General features: G+C 35.2%; 1 protein-coding gene across 1 annotated transcript in view; it reads right to left on the bottom strand.

The window, feature by feature from the left end:
* LOC110448566 (protein Gawky-like) overlaps positions 1 to 13308 on the bottom strand; it is a 35444-nt gene extending 22136 nt beyond the window's left edge. The window contains exon 1 of the mRNA XM_021494865.1: positions 13123 to 13308. The gene's annotated coding sequence lies outside the window, so the exon portion shown is untranslated. The remainder of the gene's footprint in view (positions 1 to 13122) is intronic.
* Between the last annotated feature and the right edge of the window lie 8865 nt (positions 13309 to 22173).

A 22173-nucleotide genomic window follows, 5' to 3' on the forward strand; every position in this document is an offset into this window, starting at 1 on the left:
CCCTCGTCGTGGGGTCAATCTTCCTTCATTCAATGTTGTGTTCCATTGGCCAAGGACTTGTACCAAATTAGGTTAAAATGCCTCCCTTCAAACTTAGGAAGTAAGCTTTGAAATGCCTTCCTATTTAGCCCTGCCTCTCGATCTATTAATGAGAAGGGACAAACCCTTGTATATATGCAAGTTCCTTTGGTCCAGGGATGATCCATATCAAACATTTCGCAAATCCATCCATTCAGCCATTCTGTGCTAGTAATCTTAAGGGTGAGCTAATAATCATGGCTCCCAAATTGGTGAGCTTCTGTTTCAACAGGACAGTTTGATTCTATAAGAAAAAGAGTGCCAATAACAAATTTTAGAGTAAGCAGTCATTGTTCATAGATTTAGGTTCAAGAGATTTTAAACTAAGTTTACAGAGCTGCATGATTGAATATTAAGGATCCCTGTCCCACTGAACTATGTTATTTCCTATATACAGTAAACTTCCCTTATTTTCCGTTTGGATATAACTGTAGAACAGTTTTTGCAGAACACTTCCCATGACCATTGCCAGGCCTAGCCCCTTATTTTCCGTTTGGATATAACTGTAGAACAGTTTGTGTAGAACAGTTTGTGCAGAACACATCCCATGACCATGGCCTGGCCTAGTTAGCTCAATCTGTTAGAGCGATAGTATAACAATCTGAAGTCCAGGGTTTGAATCCCTGTCTAGTTCCACTGATTTTTACACCCAAAACACTATTATTGGTTATATTTTGTTTATTCATCTTAATTATTTCTCATAAAAGTCACCTAAGGTATATATGGTGTGCTTTTCAGAAATGATTTATCAAAACTATAGTCATGCTGGAAAAAACAGTTTCTAACACCTAGTTACAGGTTTTGGCAGTGGTACAGGGATCCTTAAGCAAACAAGCATAGAAAGCAAACATTAAAAGAAATTGTACACCTACCAAGTAAAATTTATGGCACCCAATATATCTTATTGAAACAGACCTTAATTCTATATTACAACTTTTTACTGGAGCAGATGTGATTCAATCTGGTAGGCAAGTTCTTGGCAGTACATGTAGTGCTAATACGTAAAGAACTTGGACAGGAAAACTGATGTCAATATATATATCCTTTGGAAAACTGAAGTAACTGTAGGTTAACAAGAGTGACGCAGGGCGGAACAATATACACCTGTCGAATGCCATATAGTGTTATATACTTTCTTACATTGAAATAAGATCTGCATTATTCTAATAGTAGGTTAGCTGACATGCTATAAAAAATGTAGGAGAAAATCTCTGAGTTTGCTTCTGAGTTAACATGTACTGTATATAAATTTATGTAAACAACACCATTCATATACACAGACTACAATAACAAATATGTTCAATCTTTACCATTGCATTGCTTTAAGAATAATAAATTTATCAGAAAAACAAGTGAAGAACTGCAAATAATATTGTTTATACATGTTAGATAATTGGATGCAATTATTTAATAGAAATATATCCAACAAAGTGAACATACCGTTAAAACTTATCAAAATCATAACTCTAAATGAAAAAAAATAACCACTTTTGTTTTAAGACCATGTGTTGGCTGTTATATTACACGCACACCAATGCGTGGTGACGCAAAATGTTATTACCGGTCGTCCACCCTGCCCTATATCGGGGAGGAAGGAAGTGAAATGTGAACACAGGAAGACAGCTTTACCAGTTACACTACCGATGCAGCAACAGACTAACAAACCGATGCAGCTAGGCAGCTTTATTTAGAGCCTTAAACACCTGTGCATCACATCCAGTTACAGCCCTGTATTGGGGGGGGGGGGGATGACAAAACGGAACAATGCTTTAAAAAATAATTACTGACAGAACATCTGTTTCATATAACTCATATCAACTAAATAATCTTCCCACGTAAAAATTATTTTGAAATAGGAATGACACTGAATTTCTACTTATTCTGCAGTTGTTAATTTGTCCAGGTAGGGTCATTATCACCTGCTTGCAATTGGTTCTGAGAGGAGGATGCATACACTTTCCCTTTTCCAACTATGACTTAGCTATAGTGTATACAGTGGGTGTGTGAAACACAATTCAAATCCTGTGATCAATAATAAGCAGCTTGCTAAATGCCTACTCAATGCGTTCTTATGATCACCACACGTAAAGGCAAACTGTCGGTTTATGTGTCCAATGACTACTCAACTGTGGTAAGTGTGTGCCAGGTGTTTGAAAATTGCACCAGGAAGTTTGAAAATTCAGCTCGAATTCTTATAATAAGTACTGGTATAATAAGAAATGAGGAAAATGTTAAGAAAATGTTTAGAAAATGTTTCAGCATTATTGTTAACATTTGAGAATGATGTTAACCCATTCATCCCTCAAGTCACATTTGAACCTTACCATGTCAGGGATTGGGCAAGTCCAGTTTAAAAATGTAGGGGTGAATGAGTTCATTCAGAAATGTAAAAATAATGACAATATTATTGCTGAGGTAACTTTTTGAATGACCCTGGTTTCTTTCTCTGGAAATGTTTTAAATGAATGCACAAGTGACTTCAACTGACAAAAATGGTTAAATAGATAACACCAAATAAGGACATAAACAAATACACAGTTTTATCCGTAATAGATTAAGTTTTATCTGTAATAGAAAGATAATCATCAATCAATAATATCCACAAAGGTTTTCCTCTGTTATAAAGTTTATACACAGGTGTTTTTGCCTACCATTGGGAACATAGAAGTCTATTAGTCTTGTACGTGATCAGTGCAGTTTGATATAAACATGCATTATTGATACTATTTCCTATTATTCTTTCCTAATTGTCAGCCGTTCAGATTATGAATTGATGGAAACTAAAAGATTATGTGCTATACTGGTGTGATCTTGTATTCGCTAGACCTACATTGTACACCAGTGCCTTGTCGTATATGTGGGAGCATTCATGCATGTACACGTACTGTCTGCAAATTTACAGCCCTGCAAGCGTTATAAAAATATACCTGCATGCAGTATTTATAGCTTAAACCCTTTGAATATTTCACAATGCAAACATATTGGACAAATGACGTCATTGTTTAACAATTGTACCTGGCACCCAAAAAGTTCAATTGGCTGTATCTAAATGTATGTGACACTGACTAGACTTTATAAATATTCTGAGATTTTTTGTGTTTTTTAAGTACCTGCTACAATACGTATACTTTGTACTTTCATTTTAAAGGTACATGTAAATACAGATTGCATTCAAGACAATTTTCCACAGATTTTTTTTTTAAAACATTATAATCACCATGATCTTGAAATGAATTAAACATGGCTATGAAAGGAATTAATATAAGCTCAAAGCTTGCGTTTTCATTCCTCTGAAATCATCTGTATGTAATTAATTTTTCATTATCGAGTAAAATACTGTGTAAACTAAACACGGCTACTTGTATAAAGTACAGCATGTGGTGCAATATAAGAAATAATTGTGTCTATATACTTCAAAATCTTACTGCTGTAGGCTGTTGGGTTTGTATAATAGCCGAAGGATATCAAAGCATGGTTACGGGCCGAGTCTATTTCACCTTTTAGGTAGAGAAGCATTTACTTACATTTCCACTTGCACAGTAATTTCCTTCCCCCTCCCCCCTCTCAAACATGATGAAATTCTTTTATTACTTTTGGCCTTAATACCAATCAGTCAAACAAAACATGAAGCAAAAAAACAAGATGACATACACAGTAAATATAATATTTTACAGTTGTAAGTACAGACAGTATAATTGTTTAGATATTTCCCTTAAAATTCTTTAACTATTACATCAAACCACTGCATGATCGTATAGCACAACTCATGTGCAGCCATGCATTGTGGAAATGGGGTTTCCTCAGAGTCCTTTGGTTATATAGGGAAATTGAAGATCTCTCAAGTTTGTAAATGTTACAACAGTACAGAGATTTATCTTTTCCATTTCGTTACCTTTTTTAAGACTTTCCGTGTGTCTCATGGCACACCAACTACCATTTATCCTGTGTGGCCCTGCATGAGTTTATGGAGTTCATTAGTGTAAACCTATTTTCTGGTGTATGCACTGGTTCTGCATGAATTTATTGTGTACATAGGCTGTTCAGACTATATCTGTTATTGTATTATATAATCCTTTTCAATGAATCTTCTACTGTACATAAAAAGCAACAACTGTTCTAGATGCAATATGGCTCATTAAATGCTCTGCACCCTAATTATTGCAGTGAAATATCCAGCAAATTACAATTGAAGCTACCGTCCATATTATATGAAAGTTGTACGATTTGTCAAAATATTATCAACGTCAGCATTATCATAGACAGCCAGATATTGTAGGCATGGTCTAAAGCTTCCGTTGCATAAGTTGCCTTCATCGAGTCTTGACAACACGGACAGTCATCCTTCTACACCTATCAACAGACTAAACAAAAACAGTACTACTCAAGTCTATTTTTAGTTAATTTGTCAACAGATTTAAGATCGGAGGTTTCAGTACACATGTACCTTGCAGTATGCAAATGATTTATTATGTTACTAGACAGTAGATATAGACATTATGTATGGTGTCTAGAAATAAACTATCACAACTTGGACATTATATAAAACAAAATCAATTTATCTGAAGCCAAGCGTTCCGCTATCTTCTTCTCTACCCTGTTATCAGAGTTAATACACTAAGCTTTGTACCTGGATAAGAATGGCAAGGTTATAAAACAGGTCCTCTAGATCTATACATAGTCATGTGTACAAGCATAATCATGTGTGCCAAACACTGGTTTATAATAAATCCATTTATCACATGTCTACTCATAAGGCAAGTAATTTTGCATATATGATAATTTCTGGCAATCCCTGATATGACTCGGAGTAACCCATGTTATAAGTTTTTGTAATACACGTGCAGTCATGATCACCTACCCATGTGACAAGTTTCTCGTAATGCACCCCTTGATCAGACCAAATTTAACTTGGCCAATGAAAACAACAAAGCTGTTTCTGTTATGTTCCAAATTTTAGACAACTGATCATCATTTACTGTGTTATAAATGTCGAGCGATTCGTGAGATAGGGTTCTTAATTCTTCAGTGTCACATATATATTGGAAGAAAATCACTTGAAAAGAACGAAAATGATGGAAAAGGAACATATACAGAAACACTTTGTGTGAGGTAGATCTAAGCAGAATCTATGCATGGATAGAAAAACTTCAATTAGTTTGACTGTCTTAACTGATGTCTGTTGTGTCGAGAAATATTTTGACTTCTTGATTTGTCGAGTAAAACAGACATGTGATAAACAGTTTATAATATAACCGTTTTGATACCATACCCCTTATCAGACCACGAGCCATAATATCAGACCGAGAAACCTCTAAACATAATCAGGCGTACTAAACATTGGTCTGTAATAGATAATACACGTATACATTGTACTACCCCATACATTACTTGGTCCAGTTATGTACTGTGTGATCATTGATCATTAAACAAAACAAGCTATTCAGCATAATTTGAATGATCTACATGTTTTTGTTTTTTTTATTAATCCCTCTTTAACAAGAATATGATTCTCATGACTTTACATGGTTTAAATTCTGGCAATGAAACCCAAAGGTTTTTAAACATTGCTGTTAGGTCCATGTAATAAACATAATCATGTTACTAAGCCTAATAGATACCAGGCATGTCTGATAAATACGAACACCAGGTTGGCCATTCCATTTAAACACGGAAGAACAGTGTTTGAACTTACAATGATATATATAATCCATTATACAAGAAACTATTTGTCAAACACTCAATTCAGAAACCAGGCACATATATACTAATAAGTGTACAGGGGAATAATCACTTCAAATGGTAAACAGTAACAATATCTGTAATGTAAACATATTTATGTACATACAGGTAGTACATTGTAGTAGATATGTAGACCATTACAGATAACAGTACAGGTATATGTACCGGGTACATATGAAGATATGTTGCATGAATAATTTCATATCAACACAAACTCTGGCTTCTATCAAAATAAAGGATTGTTCATACCATCAGGAAGGCAAAGTTTATCTAATTGGCACGAACATATACTTTACAACAGACTGAAAATAACATCAATTTCATATAAAATATCCACACTTACACTGTACACCGAGTCGCAGAAGCATAAATGAAAAAATATATTCGGCCTACCGGTTTAAATAATTTGAAATGACAGATTTCGAGGCAAGAAATGTCGGTCTACTTTCAGAGTAAATAATTTTTGGACATGTGTCTTTGTGTTGGTACGAGGATATACACATTTACTTTCGTACATGTACCGTCATCCGTCCACATGTTTCATCCTGAAATATATGTTGCCAGTCCACACAATGCTGTACTTGACACTGACCTTTCAACAACTAGTGTCCTCTGCGGAGCTCCAGTGCCAAGTCTGACTCAAGTGACAATCAATCAACACAGACAGGAGATAAAAGCATGGGGTGGATGAAGGGTATTAATAACACAGGCCACCATACAGAAGCACACAAAATACATCATCGAAACTCTAGCCGTGTCTCATCAGTGTAAAACACTACATAATGTACATAGGGACATTTACATTGAAATGAATACATAACATATTTACATGTATATGAAATCCCTCCAGCCCATGGCCACCAAGGTCAAAGTTAAGATTACCCATAAAAGTGAGCAAAATAATTAGAAACACTTGAGCAAAGAGCCACAGTCCCATGCCACTTTCAAATCTGCAAAGTTAATTTCCTTCCTCAGTTAGGTTGGCCCAGTCAATCAGCCTTCACATGTATAGTTGTACAGGTATATGAATGCTGCATCAGCCAGTGTAAAATGCATTACAAAATTTGATTAGAATGAGTTAAAAACTTTACAAGTTTTCAAAGAGACAGGAGTCTGGCCACGGGATCACAACACTATTATCATTCGTCAGATTATACACACAGGTCACTGACGTACGGTATCTGTAGCAATAATTTCAACATTTTCTCTCCGAGTACATTAATGAACCTACACGGTAAAAGTGTTTTATCTACATTTAGAGCAACAGTACTAATTGTCAAAACATCAGGAACGGAACATACAGTACCTTGTTACATTCAATGGTGTTTCCAAGATATTTAAATGGTGTTCTCACCAAGAACAAAAATTGTAAGTTCATTGTGTTGAACCAACTATTTTGTTTCCAAGAAAAATATGTAGCTTAAATTTAATGACTCACATTTTCTTCCTTATAAAGTATATGGCCCCACTAAACTTTGTCTAAATAAACAAATATGATCCAATAACAATAATTTCACAGACAAAAAAAACATGTGTCCATTATTTTTCAAGCTAAGAATCTACAATGCACACAATAATTGCCAATTCCATTTGAATTAAAATCAAAACCTATATATACTTGCTGTTAGCAATGCATGAGATACCACAGGAAATGAAAACAAGCGACTAGAATACACTACTTTTGATCTAATATGCACTAAACTCACCCACTAGTATACATATTTTATACAAATGTGCTTTGGGAAAAATTGTTCAATAAAGAAAAGCCCTGCCGTAGCCTTCATAGAGAGTCTAGTGGTGAAGCATAGGGACAAGTTCACACATAAAAGATTCTTGACGCCCTCATCCATGTGTCAAGACTATATATGCATTCCTTCAAATAATGTTCAATAACATTTGCTGCTGGATGACTACAGAGGTTGATCTGAAAACTAAGCTACGATAAATGAGGGCCGTCGGTGTAACAAACAATGTAATGAGAACCTGCAGAACGTTGCGTGATTGATGGTACGGTGGTTATAATCTAGTCACACGTGTAACAAAATCATGTTAACCTGTCCAAGCTAAACCGTCTACAACCATTTTACAGTTAAATACTGGAAAAAATCGACCACTATCATTTTACATCTGGGTTCCACATGTATTTATCTGTTTCTAACGATGTATCTACAACCAGACAATTCCATGTTGTTATAATCATGATTTGTTTGAATATTTTATTTATTCATGCTTTAATGCAGGTTCAGATAGACTTAACCTGTTTAATACAGAGTTACATACATAAGATCAACAAAATTTGACTGTTCTGCCTCTATCAACAACCAGTAATCAAAGATTCAACTATAAATGCAGACATCTATGTATAATGTATATCCCTTTTGTGGTATTGGTTTGAAATTGTCCTAGTATCAAGCGGTTTTCCGATACTCATTATATTAACAAAAGTCCCTTCAAGGTCTGTCTACAAGGTGTTTTCAATTCATTGTGTCCTACCATTGTGTCTATATAAATACAGTATTGTATATGTGTATGGTGTATGGTGATAGACACACTATATAGTAAACATCAGTCTATTTTGAAAGTTATTGATATCTCCTCCAAAAGAGAAACATTGATCTAAGGTGCCGTAAATCTCCTCAAGATTTCAGACAGTGTGAACGGTGCTGCAGTGGTCTATTGTCAATAGCAGAGTATCATAACAGAACGGCACAAATACACAGGGCACACATATAGCTTTGTGCACGTACATGTGATTTTACTGTATCCTAGCTGCATCAACTAACTATACTACTTGGACATATTATTTTACAACACACAGGTAACTCCTATTTGCGTTTATCTAATTTTAATACTAGGACATGTTATTTTAATTTTACAATACACAGGTAACTCCTATTTGTGATTAACTCATTTTAATACTAGGACATGTTATTTTAATTTTACAATACACGGGTAACTCCTATTAGTGATTAACTAATTTTAATACTTGGACATGTTATTTTAATTTTACAATACACAGGAAACTCCTATTAGTGATTAACTAATTTTAATACTTGGACATGTTATTTTAATTTTACAACACACAGGTAACTCCTATTTGCGATTAACTCATTTAATACTAGGACATGTTATTTTAATTTTACAACACACAGGTAACTCCTATTTGCGATTATCTAATTTTAATACTTGGACATGTTATTTTAATTTTACAATACACAGGAAACTCCTATTAGTGATTAACTAATTTTAATACTTTGACATATAATTTAAATTTTACAACACACATGTAACTCCTATTAGTGATTAGCTAATTTTTATACTTGGATATATGTTATTTTAATTTTACAACACAACTTCTCTTAGTGATTAACTTTGCCTGATGCAAATTATTTTGTTTTTGTCTCATTACCATGCGCACAAAATGTAGTATATTTATCAATTTGGAACTTTTCCAGCATGATTATACACTTGAACAAAACAACCACTGTTGATTTGGCTGTTTTAACAACACAACACCACATTTATCTGGTTACTCATCATCTGTTTATACGTGTGAGACATTATTTTCTTGTATTATTTCAATCAATGTACATTAAAAAAGACACTCATATCCTCTTAAAGGAAATCAAAAACTAATTCAAAGTTTATTATATGATATTTAAGATGCTAACAACAGAAATTACAGGAGGCTTAATAATCCTATTTCGGCTGATTTCTCTGTAATCCACATTAGACAAACACAACTATAACGCCCCAGCGTATCAGTATATACAAGGTCTACACAGACATCTCACCACTCTTGCATTGATCTTTTATTGATCTCGTAACCTTTTCACCGAGACAGCTGAAAATTTCATGAATTTTTCACTGTCGCTTCATGGTCTATCAGGTATTCAGTTTGTTGTCTATTAAAGCTGGTTTCTGAAGACGGATAATATATAATTTTTTAATGCTTCTTCATGGTCTATCAGCTGGTATTTAGTTGTTTATGGTGATCTATTTTAGAAGATGGAAACATTTGCAAGGATAAATTGTAACTTTTTACTGATCTATCAAGATTCCTGTTATTTATTTGTTGTTTATTATTGCATTTTTCCAGAAAACTGAATGTTACATATCATTTTTAATCATAACTGTACTTGTAGAACCTAACAACTTGCTGAATTGTTCATCATGTTTCACTGATATCAAGGAAGGTGTTAACAGAGTGTGATACAGATTTCATCAATTATTGACTTCAATCAACTCTCGACCATATCAATAATGCATTATATAACACTAAGCAAATCCCAGTTGCTGCAGTTATGATTACTGATCATCAGTTTGAAGGTATATCTATATATTTTTTGAAGAGTTACATCCCTTCTCAAATTACAATAATTGTCCAGGCAGGCGTTATGATATACTGATTTGACCTTTTAAAAAGTTTACCCACATGCACAGATCAGAATCTAAGGAGTCTCGTCATTACATTCATACCTTTTAACTTTCAAAGGGAATTGTGCTTGAACTTTTTTCAGTTACATTCCTGACTAATTTTTGGGTTACAGTTTAGGAGTGTTACTTAACACATTGTCTATACATATACAAACACCGATGGTGAGATTTTGTATCAAAGTCTTAAAGCAAAGTTATGTGGCAAACAAAGTGTTAATGGATGGATAGACACACAAATGGCCAACAAAAGAGACCAACAACCCCAATTAGGATGAATATGTCAGCAATCCTGCATTTAAACAAAGACAAACTTTGGCAAAGTGAAAATAAATGAAAAGACTTTTACATGTTCTTCTTGTATTTATTTCAAATAAAAAATATATCAAACTGAATTTGGAAGGAACCTATTTCACTCCAAATACACACAAAATGAATAACAATAACATATGTTGAAATTGAATATCTGTAATTCTCTTCAGAAATTCACTGTTTGAGTCAAGAGATTGAATCTTCTGTATACATGGAACATTTCACAGGAACATACATACATTTATAATGGAACAATTGAAGCATATATTCACAGCAGACAACTCAAACCTACCGAGTGAATTTCACATGACACTAGCAGGATTAAACTCAAACTTGGGGTGTGTAAAGATCAGGTTCTGCTGATATTTCACTATTGAAATGTCAAGTGCTTATACATGTATAATGGTTATTGTTAATTTTCCAATTTCAAAGAAGATATGAACTCACCACTATAAGGATATCAAAATGTGTGTAACCCCCCCTTCCAAAAAATGCATTTAACATGAAAGCTAACATTTCTTCAAACAGTTTCCACTATTGTCACACTATGTAGTTCATTTGATCGGCTAAAAGGTGAACTGAAGTTGTTTAAATACGTATTATATTGAGACTATTGACTGCACATGGTGACATGTGGAGTCAATAATCAAGTAAATCCTGTGGTTATTTTAGTAATAAGAGGATGAAGAGCCTTGAATTGCTCACCTACCTTTTAAGAAAGTGAAAGCTGACAGAATAAAATCTATCAGTAGTTGCACAGGTCAGAGGCCCCTGGAAACTGTAGCCACTTCATTTTAGAACATTTGAACATACTCTTGGCCGAGAAAGAAATTACCGGGTACCACAATCCTATATACACCTGCTTAGTGGTTTGGGAGAATTTGACCCCGCCTCTCAGCCCTAAGGAGGGTGATCAGTACAGTGTATAACTATATATTGCTTTTAGTTTAACTTTCGATCCCTATGTACTAATACACCCACCAAAATATGGTTGAAACCAGTTCAGGTTTTGGCATGGGAAGGTGGTGTTTAAGCCTGTACATCTATCAACCATACTGGCCCCTTTTTTATCTACCCTCATGATCAACCTCCAGGCAGGATCAACACCTGTATTTGTATTACTATTGCTCCTCATACCATCATGGAGTGAGGATATTGTTACCTCGATTTGGTTGAAACCAGAGCAGTTGTTTGGAGAGAACAAAAAATATTTTTACTTATATACAGAAAATCAATAAATCTGACATGTTTTTATGTTGTGCTCTACCTTTTTTCCCCTCACAATGGTCGGCCGTTTAATTTGTATTCTTAGTGATCTGCATAAAATTTGAAGGAATCTGCACAGTTGCACGGGAGGTGTGGTTTAATGATTGACTGACGACAGACGTATAATGCACCACAACAGAAGACATTGTGGTAGTGGTAGTGAGGTAAAATTAGACTCGTCCTTTACCACACAAATAAATTGTATGATCATGCTCATTATACAGCTTCAAAGCTATGGGAATAGGATCTTGCAAAACCCAGTACTGCATGAATTCTTATTTCATATACTGTTAACTAGGAAAGTTTTACCAGTAAAAAGGCAAATATTTGACCGAGCAAAAATTTCATGATACATACAGTTAGCCATTTTTTTTGCAGAGCATTAAGAGAAAAGCATAAAGTTGTGTGATAGTGCTGAAATTCTAAATAATCTGCCAAAGGACTTTNTGTAAGCACTGGCTATAATTTCTTTATAATTTGTGACTTGCGTCTTTAACTTCTACATTTATTGAATAGAATCCTTGAAAGTTAAATTAGACCAATGAATGCCTACTGGTTATTCTCGCCAAGTACACATTCTTGCCACATCACATAACGCTAGCCATCTTCATTAAACAGGAATGCTATTAAATTGGTAAAAATAGTGGTCAAAGAAAAATCAGAGACAAACATATCACATTCATTTCCACAAGTCCTTGTGTTATACATGCTGTGGAGAGAATGGGTACTGGCAAGAATAGGTCGACTAACAGTGAGGTCCTTTTAAATTTCTAGTGGGTTCCTTTTAAATTTCTATTCTAACTCTTCATAAACCCTGGTAACTTAGTTTTGATGATACAATTTTTCATAATATTTTTTCACAAACAACAGCATTGGTCAAGTGGTATAAAACTGATATAGTTACCAATATGAAATATTATCATTTATGAAAATCAGTTGTTGTAAAATCAATCCGAAACTACAAAGCCCCCTCCTTTGGGCCCCACATGTTTTTCCCACTGCAACATAAAAAATATTGTTTACCAGACTCGAGCTCTGCTAGTAATGAAATGAACCCGAATTTCCTATATATGACAATTATGTTTGTCAGTTTGCTAACATCGATGTTATGCATGACACCGTTCTATGTCTAGTCCTCACCTAATGCGAGGAGGTTCATTAATGCGTATCAACAACCACCCGAATGCATTCACACCATGTAATCGGGTCCACGGCTGGAAACAGCTGCACTCGTTGCACCGTCAACATAACAGGATTTTTTCAGTCTACAAAAGAAACCCTTCGCAATCTTACCTATATTTCTATAGCGTCGTTTCAGAGTGGCTCCCGTATAATGTCTACATGATTGGTGAACTAATACAGGTTTACTGCGTTACGCCAACTCGTCATAAAACAGGTGGTCACGCTGCAGACTTCTTTGGTCTGTCTGCAGTCTCTCGTTAAAAATATGGCTACCTTACCATATTAACACACGACCCATCCGGCGTGGTGTATGTGGGATTGTGGTAAAAGTTGCTTCTGTGTAGTGCTTACCTCCCTTAGACGATGCAACATATTAAATTAATATAAATATAACCTTAAAGTCCCGCTCTTTAGCAGAGTGCAAATATGATTTTAAAATGTTTTTTTCAGGCGAAAGGCACATAAACAATGCATTTCATCAACATAAGATATTACAGTTCATAAAACAACCGAGGTTGGCACATACTCAGATAACTGGCACATTTATCATTTTTCTAATAATATTATCACAGACTTTCTTTAGGAATGTTTACTTTTGCATATTATGACTAACAAAGTGAATAAAACTAAATACGACTAAACGTATATGCTACAAATTTAAGAGTAAACCAATGTTGAGTTTATAAGTTGTTGTTTTTTTTTACTTAGAATAAGAAGAAATGTGCTTGCCATGGATTCCCATAACGCCAATATGGCTTATTTCCAATGGTGTCCTGATTTATTTTAAACACAACCCGTTTGGTTTCGTTTGACTAGAAACATAATATATATATAAAAAAAACACGAATACTTGTTTGCAGCAAAAAAAAATACAACATTTTCTTAGTTGGATTGCGCAGCTTCCATAAGATATAATTTTACCTTTTACGATTTTGATTTGTTCGATGTTACCAGGAAGTGAGCTCCATTGGAGAAATAAGCAGACGTTGGAGTATTTTACAATAGGGACATAGAAATCATATTAGCTAGATATTGTTTAGTATGGAAATACTTTTCTTACAAACCCACTTTAAAGATATTCTGACATTTACCATGCAAAATATTACAAACATAAATTAGTCTCAGTTGTTTAACGATATCATCGATTTTCAAAAATCTTAGTTTTTCAAATACATTTAAAATGTCACTCATTCTGTGACGAAGAACTAGAACGAACCTAATGACCTTTTTCTTTGTTATTTGCAGTTTTCCTTTTCATTTGAATTTCTTAGTCAATCATTCATTCCAACAGGAAGAGACATTGAAGAAGAGCAGAACACAAGGTTTTTCTTTAATATGGATTTGATTTAAATACATTATATTGCAAATATAATATATATATAGTTTAATATGGAGACACAAATCTGCAATTTCTGTAAAGAAAATTTAACGTCTGGTTGACTGTTTTAATAATTATTTGAGCAATGGTTTCTCCCGAAAGAAATCTGTCAAGTTCAATACCCAGATATTTGACAAATGATTTTGTCTCTGTTTCGCAGCCATTTCACAAAATACCAAAAAAAAATCAGTGTTAAAAGTTTGTCATCTTTTTTTCGGGCCAAACAAAAATCTTTGCTTTTGAAAATCTATCAGATATAATGGTATGATAATTAATTATGCGAAAAAACGTATTGCAGTATCGCCAGCGTACAGTAGGACTTTACAATCAGAGTCGATACTAATTCTCATATCATTTACATACACGAGACATAGCAGTGGTCCCAATAAAAAAAACTGGAGAACCTAGCATGCTACAGTACAGGTTTTTTCCCAGGAATCGAGGATGATTCCAGGGTTGCAGAGAGCGAAAGTGAGCGTAGCCCCTGGAGTATCGAGGATGATTCCAATAATAATTATTTGAGCAATGGATTCTCCCGAAAGAAATCTGTCAAGTTCAATACCCAGATATTTGACAAATGATTTTGTCTCTGTTTCGCAGCCATTTCCCAAAATACAAAAAAAATATCAGTGTTAAAAGTTTGTCAAGCACCTTTTCCCTTACCGAATAGACGTTTTTCTTACTGGGTTATAAGTTGCTTAATAAATACCTTTCCTTGTTGGAAGTTTATCTAAAAGCTTAGATGCTATCGTGAAAATGAATACGTTTCACGACAGCTTTTACCATTTATGTTTAAGAAAACTTTTGAAACAGACTTAGGGGTAATACTTCTTTAATTGATTTCCTAGTTTCCTAGTTTCCTAGGATTTGTTCTAATTTTGACCATATTACTGAGTAAACTTTGTTGTCTCTTTTAATCTTTCTCGTGTCCTTATGTTATCTAGGATATCAGCTGTCATCCGGGTTTCTGTCCTCTGTTTCAATCGAATCTCATTAATTTGGGCTACACGATGAAGAATACACATCATTACAATATTGTAGGAACCCTCAATGCACCAAGTAATTGGAAAATAAGTTCGGACAGTGTTCGGTCAACTTGTTTAAAAAAGGGACAGACACGATGAAAATGAGTAGTGACACTGCATCATGCAGCTGTTTCGTCCGACTAGGACTCATCGCTGATGCTAGGGCCAAAATGTTGGTGAAACAGGGAGCAGATGAGTAAAACACCATCATTTAAGAAAGTTTGGGGTTTCAGGTTGAGATCTCTCAGTCATACCCTGCCTCTGGTAAGGGGAAGGGTCGGATACATTATGTTTAGAAATAATAACTATCAACAGACGTACTTATTTAATATATTTTATATTTACAAAAGTTTAAGAGCAATACCAACGCATAATAAATTTGCAATAGGAGATCGAAAAATGCTCCTTCAACGTGAAGAAGTTCTTTAAATGATGACGACTGTTAAACTGAAGCCAGATGATTTTCTCCTTCGGCGCCTGCTGTTTTGTGACTTTAAATTTCCTCAAGAGAATGATGACTCAGCCCGGAACTGGTTGGTTCGATTCCTCAGCTCTTTGAATAAAAACAATTCTTTGACGTGCTCAGTGTTCCTTTACTCATAGCTGTTCACTAAGATAATGCTATATGCTGAATCTGTTTGGCTACAATCTGCTGTTACCAGCTTTTAATCAACTGTTTACGCCACGGCCATAATACATGGCCATACTTTATTGATGATCTTAGAGGCAAAGTGTTATCTTCTTGTTTTTAAATGATTGTGTCCCTTCGTGGTTTTTTTTCTTAATCTGCACCACATTAATGATCAATCTACTGGAAATATATTCTTGTTTCGTCGTGGTGTCATACATGCACAGATCCCGCGAGTTTAATATATAACTGTACAAGATGACTCCATATGCACCCGAGAGTGCTGATTGAACAGATCCTCGTTCACAACTTCGCAATCTCGTTCACCAAAACACCGTCGATAGAGCCCCTAATTTGCCATATGTAATTGCATTCTATTACTGATCATCCACTCTGGCACGATGTCCCAGATAGGCGTCAATGNCCCCCCCCCCCCCCCCAGTATGACTTACATGACCTCCTTGCTCCTGCCGTCGCCCAACACAATAATTAGTTGATTGAACCTTAGTGATCTGCAATTCTTCTGTCAGTGATATGCGTGTGGCAGTTGGAAAACCTTTCTCCAATAACCGTATAGCCCCCACATTCTGACAATTATCTCAACTAGTTCAACCCCAGCTACTGGAACCTGCTTTCCATAAGACACCCAAACTGGTCGGATAACTTTGTTTACAGGAATTTGGAAACAAACTGTGCCATGATTTTAGCTACTTCACCATTCACTTTTTCTCATCTCATTCAACGATCATTTCTCCGTCTCCCAAACCATGTAGCAACTATGGGAAGATTGCCTTAACCTCTCTCTATGCACGCTTACGACATGTTTTATTTCCAATTCACCTTATTTCTCCCCGTCTTCTCCATAAATTTTCCACCACTATAACAATGTCCGACGTTCCCCTCAACCTTCCTATCCACATGCCCTGTTTTATCCTTTCTTCGGTATTTGTCATAAGAGTAAACGAAGAAACCCCCATCCATTCCCGTCTTTATCCATTTCCCCTAGTACATTCTTGGTCATTCTCGACGATTTTCGGAGAGAGAATAGGTGTTGCGAGAAGTAGACATGTTGAAGTAAAACATTAACGACTTTCTGAGACATTGTGTCAGAGCAGATGATCAATAGTAGAATGCAATTGCATATGGCAAATCGGGGGCGCTTTCCTTCTTTATCGCAATTCTTTTGCGCTTTATTTCTCTTCCCTATTTGTGTCCACTGTAGCACCAGTTGTGAATATCAGAGCCTTGGTACGTGCTGCCATTCCAAGTATGTGGTCAATGAAATTCCATCCTTTCATTTGACTTCTAGTTTGCAATTTCTGATATCTGTCCTCTTGCTCTTAGACATTTGTTCTAAAACACATGATTCTCTGTTCTTCTTCTTTGTTCATTCTTAACGTTCCTGCTTCACACCGAACAACATATACCCCACTTACACATTCAGTCTTAGTTAAGTCATTTAATTATGGTCTTTGCCCACCATATGCTTTGAGTCGGTTAAAACAGTCGTGGTTTTGCCTATCTAGATATACCCCCTTATTTTTTAAGATTTCTTCGTCATCTGAAATGCCACCTCCTAATAGTACATCCGTTCACTGTCCTCCAATGGTTGGCCCTAATCTGTTGGCTTCTGTATTCGTTGCATCACCCGTATTATTTTAGTTTATTGACTTTAACCTTCAGCCCAAGCTTTGCTGCTTCCTGCTTCATGTCGTCCATTTAGTTCTGTAGAATTTCCTTGGTGTGACACACCAGGATGATGTCATTAGCAAAGTAAATTGCCTTAAAATTAATCCTGCACTATATCAAGTCAATTTTGACTCTCCTTTTTGGATTTCCTGCTATTGGCTCCTAGTATCACCGATGAGTCTTGGAAGCACGAAACAGCTGTATGATGCAGTGTAATACATTTTGGCTTATTGTATATATTACCAAATTTTAAAGGGGCAATCACCTGTGTGTGTGTGTTAAGTTAATTTTTCTAAACTCCACAGAAATGTCCTGCCCATCTCTCTATCTGATCTTTCTCTTTTATTGGTAGTAAACTTTTCAGCCTTATCCTTAACCTCTTTATTTCATGTCAGTTTTTTTGTCTGTAAACATTAATACCTTAGATTGCTGTACAGTGTTGTGTCTCCTCTCCTGCTTCTTTGGTCATTTGCTAACCTCAATGAATTCGTTGTTGTCTTTTTTTTCAGTCCTCTTCGTATTGAAGTTCCGCCTGCTGCTTTATCTTTGCAGCTGACAATTTTCTGTTCAATTTCTTTATTTCAGCTATCAGTTCACTGTCTATTTAAATCCATTTTCTTTCAGAGTCTTCTTACTTGTTCTTACTTACATAATGCTCTCTGTCCACATTTGCTAACATCCTAGGTTGTTGCTCCCCTTCCCGCCCCCCCTCACCCCTCCCCAACCTTCGTTCCTGGTATCTACTTTAGTTAGAAGGTGCGAGTCACTCAGTAATGATTGCTTTCAACGTTCGACCCTCATCATGATGACTTTCTGCATTGAGGTTCTCCATTTCCTTTTGATAGTTTTGGGGTCGGTCTTTTCATCTGGCGTTGTTCATGTTGCCTGACATATATATATGTCCTTCTTCTGGGCACCTATTATCACAAGACTATTCGCCTGAATAACACTCCTTTGCGTTCCTGTCCTTAGTCCTTCTTTTCCCATGATGTTCTCCTTTCCTTTGTTGGCTAGGGTTCCCTCTATCGTACTCTGTAAATTGTAATGACACGCCTCCTTGCAGTCGTCATTGGCGTCATATATATTTGCATAAGACTGCACTACCGTCAGGACCCAGTGAAGGTATGGGTACAGAGTCTGTATCCCACTGAATGCTTCTTTAGGAGAGACTAATGGGGGACTTCCTGCAGAAACGGGAGTTTTCTTTCGTCTCCTGCGAAGGGGACATCAAAGAAACCTAATCTGATCTTCTGCTCCCATTACAGCACTTTCGAAATGTTATTTTTCTTCCCTCACTTCCTTTCTCTTTCCTTTCACAGTTTTCTCCCTTGTTATTGGTACCTGTCTCCATATGATCTTTGCTGTTGCTGGGATGTGAAGGTTCAACAAGTCCTCTAGAAAATAATCAGGTCAAACTAAAATTTAATCTCCCGATAAGTCATATTAGAAGTCCTCAATTAAACAAGATTTCAGATACAGTATGTAATTTGGATATAATCGCCTGCATAACACTCAGTAATGACTGGGGTCAACACAAAGCATACCTTCTATTACTAGCTGTCGAGCCTTAATTCAAACCAAATGTTTGTTGCTATGTGAAACCACAAAAATAGCAAAATGCCTAGAAAACATTTCACCAGTACACAAACCAAGGGCCTTACGACTAAAATCAATTAAATGTCATTTTGTAAAATTTTGCTTGTTATATAAATTCCTAACATGCTATAAACATAATAGCACCTTTCCATTACGATGTTTATAACATGTATAACTCATTTCAACACTATAGAATGTTGTGAAATTGCCCAATTATCTAAAGTTCATCCAGTTATCTGGGTAACTTAATCTTAGTTTTCTTATTCATTATCACCTAAATACATTACTGGGGAATTTCATATGATTTAAGTGCTTTTTCATCGAAAGAATACATGCCTGTCCCATGTCAGAGTCACGTTCTGCAAAACTTTCTGGCACATGTTTGTACATCCTCGATATCCAGAGGTTACACTCACCTACGCTCTCTATTAAATGTATGAACATTTTCATCTTTTTATATTTATTTTATTTTACATTAATTTTTCTGTGGATAGGAGAAAAACACTTTCTCTGATATTCCATGCGTGCGACGACTTTGAGGATTTTGTTTTAGTCTTATATTTTGAGGTCTTTTAAATAATAATATGGGATTTAAATTTGGTTTTGATTCCTGCCTATGAAGAAGGGATGTTTCATTTTTCAGCGCATTCAAATAGGATGTTTAAGTGCATTCATGTGAGTTAAAATTGTAAGGATCTGAGTAAAAACTAGGGTCCGCCAGGGTTACTGAAATATACACCATTTTGTTTTGTCTTAACAAGAAGAAAGTATTTTTGTACTTCATGTATATTACTGGGTCAACTCAAAATATTTCTGGGATGTAATGAAAGGAGAAAACATATTGTACTAAATTCACCTAAGCTGAAGGAATATATTTCATATATCATTTTGATACCTTTAAAATGCAATTGTATAGGAATTGCTTCCCTTTGTTCATATTTCATTCCAATACTGATGTAGAAACCTCCAGTCAATCACAACAGTACATTGTATGCTTATCACTTATGCGTAGGTTTTACTCAACTTGGAACAAAGCCCATGTCTTTCTATCAAGTAAATGTTGAACAAGACTTATAAAAATCCCGATGTTAAACAAATTTATTGAGTGGAAGCTGGCGACCAATGAGAGCACAGTATGCTTATTAATTGTATATGGATTTTCTTTGTATGTTTTAAACAAGTTTTATTAAAATTGAATAAAATTTAGGCAAGTTATCTTGCAGAAACCTAAAGCGTGGAAAGGACAGAAGCTCCCCATAATTAGTCTCTTCAAAATTTCTGATGGGAATAAAACTGTATTTTCCTGTTTGGGGTAATACAAGATTATTACAAATTTTTATCAAAGTCTGCAGTGTAAATACCTATTTATTATGGCTAGTGATGTTATCATTGGTGGGATTCCAAATATTTAGCTTGCCAGAAAATTGTCATTTTTGTCAAATCCCAAACATAGGTAGATACTTTGATCCACATGCCACTCACCGAAAGCCTAATATTGTGTAATACAATATAACAGGGTAAAAAAAACAACAAAAATTATGAGATAAAGTATTTCATAAGAAATGTTAAAGGGACATAATCATGTTGTCTTCCTTTACTACATCATTGCCTATCAACTTTCCTAGCCGTTTCATAAGTAAACATTGATACTAATGTGCTAAAAAATTGTAAACTTTCCATGAGCCATTACTGTAATGTCTAAATTTATCATCAATTTTCATTTTCATATATATATCAATTCAATATTCTATTTTCTTGCATATTTAATTGTCTACTGTTGAGATCAGGTGCGTATGTATTCATGAAACTCGGTTCTCCTGGTAAAATTAAATTCTGTGCTCAACCCCAATTCCTTGTTCCTGTTAAAGAAAAACAAAAACTTCAAATATTGTTGACGATTTTGGAAGAACTCTGGAGAGTTTTGAAGCCGAACACTATTTTCAATGTGTAGACTCAAATTTTTGACTGCGTCACATGATTTTAAGAAATAACAAGAAAATTGGTTTAAGCACAAAATCTACGCTTGAGCATGAGAACGGTTTCATGAATGTGGAGCCTGGTCACTTCACTGATATGTTGCAAGGGTATTGGTACAGAAAGTTATATGAAAATAAAAACACAAACACACGATTTAACCTCATTAATAATTTATTGTCAGTCTCTGCTACAGTATGACAATAATTTAATTGAGATTCTAAGAATTTGCTGCAATGCAAATCTACACAACACACAGACAGTAGTGGTCAGACAGTGAAACGCTGCGGCGGCGGGCAGACATGGTTTACTTTTATAGAGAAAAATAAACGTTTTAAACAACAAAGCTTTTTTTTTTATCATAACATTGACAATCATGTATACATGTTTCATGTATATAAACTACTGACATTTATAACAAAAACAAACAAAAAATTATATCACTACATTACTAGATGTATGAAATGCACATAACACAGAGGGTGAAAGAGATCTGGAATGTGTCTATCTAAAAACATGCAAATACATTCACCTAACACTCTAGCACAAATTGCAACATGGTCTCCGTCGGAGCGTGTGTGCTCACCCTCGATCAGATATCACTCTACAAAGAACATCGTGAACCGCCAACATTCGGCTGCACTGGTACAGTTAGGGAAAGTTGTCGCTTTTGATCGCAATGCATAGATAAAGGGATCACAGAAATTCTAAAAATCATTTCAGAAAGTGATGTATGGAGGGGTAATATATATATATATTGGGGGTAATTTTAACTTAACCCAGTCACCCCTGAAGTCACATTTGAACCTTACCAAATCAAAGACTGGTCAAGTCCAGTTTATGTAGGGGTGAGTGAGTTAACTCATCCACCC

This window comes from Mizuhopecten yessoensis, unplaced genomic scaffold (assembly GCF_002113885.1).
Source record: "Mizuhopecten yessoensis strain PY_sf001 unplaced genomic scaffold, ASM211388v2 scaffold4121, whole genome shotgun sequence".
In the NCBI taxonomy this organism is placed as follows: domain Eukaryota; kingdom Metazoa; phylum Mollusca; class Bivalvia; order Pectinida; family Pectinidae; genus Mizuhopecten; species Mizuhopecten yessoensis.